This window comes from Manacus candei, unplaced genomic scaffold (genome assembly GCF_025592945.1).
Source record: "Manacus candei isolate 608988 ecotype Guabito, Panama unplaced genomic scaffold, ASM2559294v1 h1tg000033l, whole genome shotgun sequence".
In the NCBI taxonomy this organism is placed as follows: domain Eukaryota; kingdom Metazoa; phylum Chordata; class Aves; order Passeriformes; family Pipridae; genus Manacus; species Manacus candei.
This window is the reverse complement of record NW_026138081.1, coordinates 11,596,145-11,604,551: the sequence shown is the minus strand read 5'-3', so window position 1 is coordinate 11,604,551 and position 8,407 is coordinate 11,596,145.

The window sequence follows — 8,407 nt, the reverse complement described above, 5'->3', positions numbered from 1 at the left end:
AGGCAAGACAGCATTGCACTGGACAGTGAGCTGAACAACAGGGCTGGTTCATTTCGGTGTTTTACGTCTGCTTTACAGGACCATGAGCTCAGAAATGCTGTCCAAATGTGAGCGGTGACTGCCCCGCTTTTCTATTGCGGTGACTGCCCTGCATTTCTATCTGTGCCTTTTCTGCAAGATGCAATTTAGGTATAAAATGTTTCTATCCTTTGTGAAATACGAGAAACAAAGCAATATGGAATTTGGCCCGAATAATTAATTCAGTTAAAAAAAAAAAGAGGATCCCTTATCCTTTGAAGCAGACACATTACCATGACAATGGAGTGAGAGAGGCAGAGGTATAGAAGCAGCCTGCCAATGTTAAGAGGATCTCTCTCTCCGAGAAACCTCCCAGCCAGAGTTGGAGCAGGCAAATGTGTAGTGAACATGAAACCTGGCTCCTACCACAGTGGTTTGGACTATGGTGTCAGCACTCGTGCTCCTCTCACTGCCACCTCTTTTAGATGAGACTGAGCTGCAAGTACTGAATCCCTGATCTGCCAAAGAGCAAGTGTCAGGGCACATGTGGTCACTCTGGTGGTCATGGGGTCAGCAATATGGTCACGTTTTTCTCCAGACATATTGCCCTTGCAAAGAGACAAACAAAACAAGGCGAGGTAAAATTTACAGAGGGGAAAAGACTTTGGGGAGAGCTAACCCAGGACTTAATGCCACAAAAGGAATTGCAGTACTGGGAACAAGGTGCCATGTATGACTTCTGCACATGGTTAAGACTTTGCTGTCAATGGGAATCTGCCAACAAGCAGTCTGAAAAGAAGTAAGATGGTTAGGAGGTCTCTAAAAGAAGAGCAGATCACAGCTTGGCACAAAGCTACTTTTGTTGGCAGTGCATAACTGATGCGAAATAAATTACAAGCCAAAAAACAGAGAAATCAGCCTGTTCTTTAGGGCACTGCTCTAATGGGGGTTTGAATGCTTTCTATTTCTGGCTGAATTATTCTGATGCGTGAAGCATGACAGATTGAATTGCTGCCCAGCATCTTATTAGGTTTATTTACTAAAAGGCAAAAAGCATGGGAAGACAAGATAATCATACGCGAAGTCTGCCTACCTCTCCCCACTGTCTCCCTCACCCGACAGTGCAGAGGCACGATTAATTTTTTTACAGATCCATGAGAAACAGGCATCACCGACCCTTGGTAGATGGACCATCAGGCTGTGGCACTGTGGCACTGCCAGCAGAGTCCCTGCAGCTGTCCCAGAGGCCGGTGGCCTTCTCACAGAGGCTCAGGACTGGAAAAGCCCATACCCTGCAGCGTGATTTGGGAGGCATAGCCAGGATACTGATGCTCTGTCTTGCTCAGCAACAGGGTCTTGTGCTCTCTTGGATAGGACTTGCTGTGCAGACACCTTTGGGGCTGGCAGAGAACAGGGAAGGAGCTGGGAGGTATCCAACTTTTCTACTTTTTCTCATCTTTGAGAGACAATTCAGATTAAAACCCTTCTAAGACAGGCTGTTCTGCTACATATCCACCCCTCCCCATCTGGAGAATCCCCAGGCATTTCAGAGGCATCCTCACAGCCACACTCTGCATATGAAATTACATCTGTATGTGAACTCAGAGCTCCCAAAATGAGGAAATACGCTTATTAAAAACATATTTATTACTTTCAAAGAGTCCTCAAGCAGCATTGTTATTAGCCTGTAATATTGCTGTTTGCTCCCTATTGCCTGTAGTGCTCTTTAGGAAGTTTAAAAAGAACATTTCTTTCCCTGCTAGTTTTCTCTTTCAGCTTCACTAAACATTTAAGAGTTAGTAATGTTTCTGTTCATGACTGCATTATTTTTGAAGAATTCAGCACTGTGACGGGAAAGGTACTTGTGCAAGCTCTCAAGCGATGCTCTCACAGACTTTTGTTCCAGGCTGTACTGTAATAAGTTCCTTAACATGCAAAGAAGGGATCATGTTTTTTCTGCCCCACTTACTGCTGCTCTAACAGGTTCCCAAGAGTGACTTCTGACAAGGCAGGCCATCCAATCTATGGTTTAATGCACAGATAGATTGCAACAGGACCTGCTCTGTGTGTGTGACCTGTGGTCAGAGTGATAGTCTTGGCCTCTGCTTCACCTCCTCAGCAGAGATGGGAGTAGAAAACAGGACTGCGCACCTGTGCAACCTGCAGCAGAGCAGCAAATAAGCAGGCAAAAATCTGACGTAAAGGAAAAATGTAGGATGCTTTCTTGAAAATATTAAAAAATGCACTAAAATAGTTCACCTCCACTCAAGACTTGCACCCTTGTGTTTTTCTTACTCCCCATCTTACACAGCTAATGGAATTCTGTTGGCCAGCCTATGTGCCTGTCTCAGGGAGACTAATGCATTACCAGCGTAACTGAGTTTTCTTCAGTTCTCAGGTTTATGGGCTCAGATCTGTCATTTCATTCCAACTATGCCTGGTACAGAATTCAAGCGAGCATGCTTTTGGATGAAAGCTAGAGAACAAAGCTGTCTTTTTACTCCAGCTGTCCTTCAGACCCTGATTCCTTACCAGACATCAGATTTCAGGTTGTACTCACTCTATCCTATGCCAAAACAAATATAATTAAAAACACTGACCACATAATGAACCAGAAAGAGTAAAGATCTTAACTCTGGCTTGCCCATACCTAAGATAAATGCTTTAAAAACTGGGCTGTTTGGATACTTCTTTAGGATTTACAATTCCTGGATGTTGGCTGTGTGTTTGGAGGAGGGAGTAGCGTTATGGTTTTTATTTGTTGTTTGTTTTTTTTTTTTTTAATCTTTAAGCAGTTTTATATCTGATCCTTTATGAAAAGCCTTTCTTCTGTTAAAAGGTAGAGATGGTCAGCTGTATCAAGTAAATAAGATTTCTTCACTATTCAGTTACAAGAAAAACCCAAAAGAATGAAACAAAGGAAAGGCTAACGTGAGAAGCAGAAAACAGCACTACAGTATGTCTAGCACAATCCAGGCCTTCAGCATAATGAAGAAGTAAACAAGCATTGCTTAAAATACTGTGCTCTGGGTGGTCCTCATCTGTTCAGACAGAAGGCATCCAGCTAAGCAACCGAGAAATGCCCTGTAAATTGTGTTTTACATTGTTCTCTATAGCTAAATATAAGCTCTGAGAGAGGAAATTCCCCAGAGATCAGCACTTACTGCAATGAGTTCAGCAGCCAGCATCCCCTGTGCCTCATGCCACTGCTGTCATAAGCAAAGGCAGCTGATGAGCAAACCAAGATCTCAGGATCGTGAGAGCTCTTCAACTGTATCTACAAGCACTTGGGCAGACAAAGAGGAGGACATAATGCTTTGTGCCTCTAACACAGGCCAGTGTCTTCCTTCCTCACTAAACTTCCAAAAGACCTTCAAAGCCTGAAGTTAGGCACAATGTATTCAGTGTATGCATATTGCAACACAGTAGGCTATCTCAGGATTTGAGTTGAGCACCTGATTTGGAAACAGAAAGGTACCTTTGAGGGTCATCTTCCCCATGCTGTTTCCACATGATTCTAAACTCAGGAAAATTGAGGTGCTGTCTGTGAAACATCTCAGTGAACTCTGTTTCTGAAGAGAGAAATTAAACTGCTCTCTATGAGTAGTTATTGACATACAGCCATGTCTGTAAAGCTGGAGAGACAAATCTGAAATCTTTTGAATGGATTTTTGACTTAAACTTACATTTCTATTACACATTAGTTTCCCCAGATAGTGGATGACAAGGCAGTGTTGGTAACACAATTCAGACGTGCCATCTATCTCATCATAAATGTCTCTTATCCCTTCTGATACATTTTAAGAGTAAAAGACAACAAATACATGCGTATAAGTATGACGATAAAAGCACATAGAAAAAAAGTGCAAGAAAATTATTCTACAACATTGTTGCAGAATCTGAATTAGATCCGAGTGAAACTGTCATACTTGCAAGCACTTCCATTCACTAGATTTATTGATTGCATGTGCAAAATGGTAGAGCAGCAAGAGGAAGAAGGCCATCCTGTCTAGTTTGACTCTGTTAAAGGCAAAGTGGCTGTGGTTATTTGTTCAAATGTCTTCCACTTGGACAAAGCAAGACTGGGACACAAACCTGACTCCTTTTATATTCGTGTACTACCGCATGGAAAGCCAGCACTTGGAGGACTACTGTGCCACCATTTCCCAAAGCTCGGGGTCCAAGACCTGGATTCAGGTTTTGAGGCTTTTTGTTCCATGCTGGCACATGTAGGTTTAAGATTACTTTTCAAACATGAGAGCTGTCTAAGAGGCTGAGTAGAGACAACCAGTGATATTTCTCCAATGATGACCTATGTTGCCTTTTCATATGCTTTTTATGAGCCTGGAGAATTTCCCTCGTCCCAGAACAGCTGCCACTTCATACACCAGGAAACATTTCTTAGTAATTTAACTCAGTTAATGCAGCTTTTATAATAATTGAATGGTATGGCATAGGTATCCACCTGAAAATTATATCCACCACGGCTCCACCACTGTACGAGCTAATTCCTCATTAAAGGAAAGAACTGAAGAAAAACAAGCCCCAGTGATTAGTGATTGAGAGCAGTCAGCGCATAGTGTAAAAAAGATTGCTGTCAGTGCAGATTAATAGCATTAGTAATATCTTATTTCACACAACATGTGGTGAAGGCTGCTAGCAAATACAGTTAAAGCCTACGCTCACCCTCTCTTTTACGATCTACCAACAGCACATATTCTGATCCTCAATACCTACCACTGGTAATATCGATCCTCCCAGTAGTCCTTGTGGGAGAACCAGATTTATCGCTGACTGAAACTAAGAGTTGTATATCTTGCTTGTGCCACTGAAGTCATGGAGCAATTTTATCTCTGTTTTCAGAGGGGAACAGGATTTCACCCTGTGTCTCTAGGTTCCTGGTGTGTTTATGCCCACCGGGGATCAACCTTTCAGAAACTTCAATTATTTAGTTCTTTCACTCCTCCTGCAAGATCAAAATACCTTATCCTCTCTGGAAAGGGAAGTGCAAATGGAAAGCCTGTGGTAATCTTCACAGCAGAAAGTAGAAACCGTCTGTGCCATTACCACCATCGTGCTTCAGCCTCCCCCCAAAAGTGGTGCCTGACCAAAATCACAAGAAAAACAAGTTACTTTGTCAATACTGTGCACTGAGAAGTTTGTTACTGCAATCCTGAGCATGTTTATGACAAGTCCTCAGTTGGGATGGTGGTGGAAAGCAAAACTTTCTTCGGTAAGCACCTGCATAAGGTGTGCACAGCTTGATGATCTGTTATGTCAGGTGAGTGAGCTGCAGCAAACAGTTAAAAGGTTATGCAGTATTAGAGGAGCCAAGGCAGACATAGTTCAGTGGTTTCAGAAACACCATCCTGTAGTGGACACCACAGAGAATGAGGCAGCTTAGACCATGGTGACCCACAAAAGCAAGACTGTTCTTCAGTCCTCACCCTCCAGCATCACAACCAAAACCAGATCTGAAACTGTAACAGCTACAAACACTCACAAGCACAGTCTGCAAGGACAAACTATATCAGCAACACACAGTGGATACCACAAAAAGAAATGACAAGTGCTTGTAGTGGGTCATCCTCTTGTATGGGGCACTGAGGTGCCCATCTGCCAGCCTGATGGGGAGTCAGGAGAGGTGTGCTGCCTATCAGGAGCTAAGGCCTGAGATATTGCAGAGGGGATGCCACAGTTTATCAAGAACACAGACTACCATCCACTGCTACTCTTCCTTGTAGGCATGAATGATACCATAAGCCAAAAGCTGGGCTGGTAATCAAGGAAGACTACAAAGCCCTGAGGGTGCAAGTGAAAAATGCAGTTTCCCAAGTTATTTTTTCTTCCATTTTACCAGTTAGTGGAAAGAGTGCAGTCAGAAATAGATGTAAAATACAAATCAACTTCTGAGTTCATAACTGGTGCCATCATGAAGGTTTTGGCTTTTAAGAAAATGGGACATTCTTTAACAACTGTGGCCTGTTACAGAGGGATAGAATCCACCTATCTAAAATGGACAAGGGAATTTTTGGCATCAGGCTGACTGGTGAAACAGTCTTTAAACTGAAGGATTCAAAGTGTGGGCTCCAAAGTGGCAATAATCACAGCATCAAATACAACCGGGAAACAAGCCAGGCCAAACAGACTAGTAACAGATGTTCCTCATTTGCCTCCCAAGATGAGATCCAGAAAGAAAATCACCTCAAGAGTGTGTACGGCTATGGTGGAGCCTCTTGCACCTCTCTTGGTACATGCTCAATTATCTCCCTGGAATGCCTGCACACCAACACATGCAGAATGGGAATAAACAGAAAGAATTAGAGATCTCCGTGTGGTCACAGGGCCATGATCTCATTGCAATTACAGAGATATGGTGGGATAGCTTGCATGACTGGAATGCTGTAGGAACTTTTCAGGAAAGACAAGCCAGCAAAGGGAGATGGTGGAGCTGCTCTTTACGTGAGAGAGCAACTGGGATGTATCGAGCTCTGTTGAGGGGTAGATGAAGAAGGAGTTGAGAGCTTATGGGTAAGAATTTGGGGACAGGCTAACACGGTGACACTGCCGTGAGTGTTTGCTACAGGCCACCCCATCAGGAAGAGGAAGTGGGAATTCTAGAGACAGCTGGAAGGAGCCTCATAGTCACAGGCCATGGTGCTCATGGGGGACTGCAGTCATACTGCTTGACCTTGTATTGAAAAACAATGGTTTGGGGATGTGGAGTCTGGGGTCAGCCTTGGCTGCAGTGACCATGAGGTGGTGGAGTTCAAGACTCTGCATGGAGGAAGAAGAGCAATAAATAGGATTAGGTGGAGAGGAACCTAACAAGGTTTAACAAAGGCAAACACAGCGCCCTGCACCTGTGAAGGAATAATCCCCTGCACCAGTACAGGCTGGGGGACTACCAGCTCTGCAGAGAAGGACCTGAGGGTCCTGGTGGATAACAAGCTGTCCATGAGCCAGCAGTATGCCCTTGTGGCCAAGAAGGCCAATGGTATCCTGGGGTGCATTAGGCAGAGCATTGCCAGCAGGCTGAGGGAGGTGATGCTGCCCTTATACTCAGCCCTGGTGAGGTGGCACTGGGAATATTTGTCCAGTTCTGGCCTCCACAGTTCAAGAAAGTCAAGGAACTAATGGAGAAGGTCTAGTGGAGGGCTATGAAGATGATTAGGCATCTGGATCAACTCTTATGAGAAAAGGCTGATGGAGAAGAGACAACTGAGAGGGAAATTGTCAATGCATACACATATCTTAAGGGTGAGTGACAAGAAGATGGGACCAGATTCTTTTCAGTAGTTCTCAGTGACAGGATAATGGGGGAAACCTGAAGCCTTGGAATTTCCATCTGAATATGAAGAAAAACTTTTTTGTGTTGAGGGTGACTGAACACTGGAACAAGCAGCCCAGAGAGGTTGTGGTGTTTTCTTCTACGGGCATATTCAAAACCTGCTTGGACACAATCCTGTGCAATGTAAATGCTTTAGCAATGGAGCTGGACTAGATGATCTCCAGAGCGCTCTTCCAACCCCAAGCATTCTGTGATGCTGTGTAAGTGATGAGAACAGTAGTCACCAGTCAGGGAAACTCTAAAATAGTGTTAAACCTGAAAAGGCTCCCTGTCTGTTCACAACTTGAATAGGCGCTAGTCTGCACCTGAATGTTGTAACAGTTCTTACAATGGACTGAGGACCAAAAAAAAGAGAGCAATCAGAGGTGGTAGATCTTAAACAGATGTTGCCCATCTGAAACTGAAATTGTTGGTGAGACAATCTGGCCAGCTTGCTTAAAGAGGTGGTCAGGCTGAATCATCCTGTGCCTTCTGGGTTTAAAAGCTTGGAGTCTATAAATACAGAGGAGAAAATCACGTGATAAAATTAATTATTCTTTTTGTATCTTTTCTGGCACAGTCTAATAAGGTTACTTGCATAAGAAACTGGACAATAAAATGGAACAGGCAGGCAGGACCCCACATCTTGTTGAGCAGTATAAACTCAAGTGGGCCTTAGGGCTAGAGCCAAGCACTGTGGTTATGAATGCCGTCTTAACTTTTGCTGAGCCCTAGAACAGCTCCAGCTCCAAGAAAACCAAACACGTCAGGGTTCATTTGAACTGAGGTAAGAGACTTCTTTGACGTCCACTAGTCTATTTTCTGAAGCCAGTGCCAGCAGACTCCAAACAGATTTTTTCTGCCTGGTCTTGGTTCAGTCCGGTTCAGTCATCTCTCTGCCCTGAGAGACCTCTCCTTGTGAAGCATTTCTTGCTTTATCACCTCAGTCTGCTTCTGTTGCTATGGTTCTCCCGATGCGCTTGTTGCGCTGCTTCAGTCAGCACACTCTCCCTCCTCCTTCTTTATGCCCTGTCACTTGCCATGGCACATTTCTCCCTC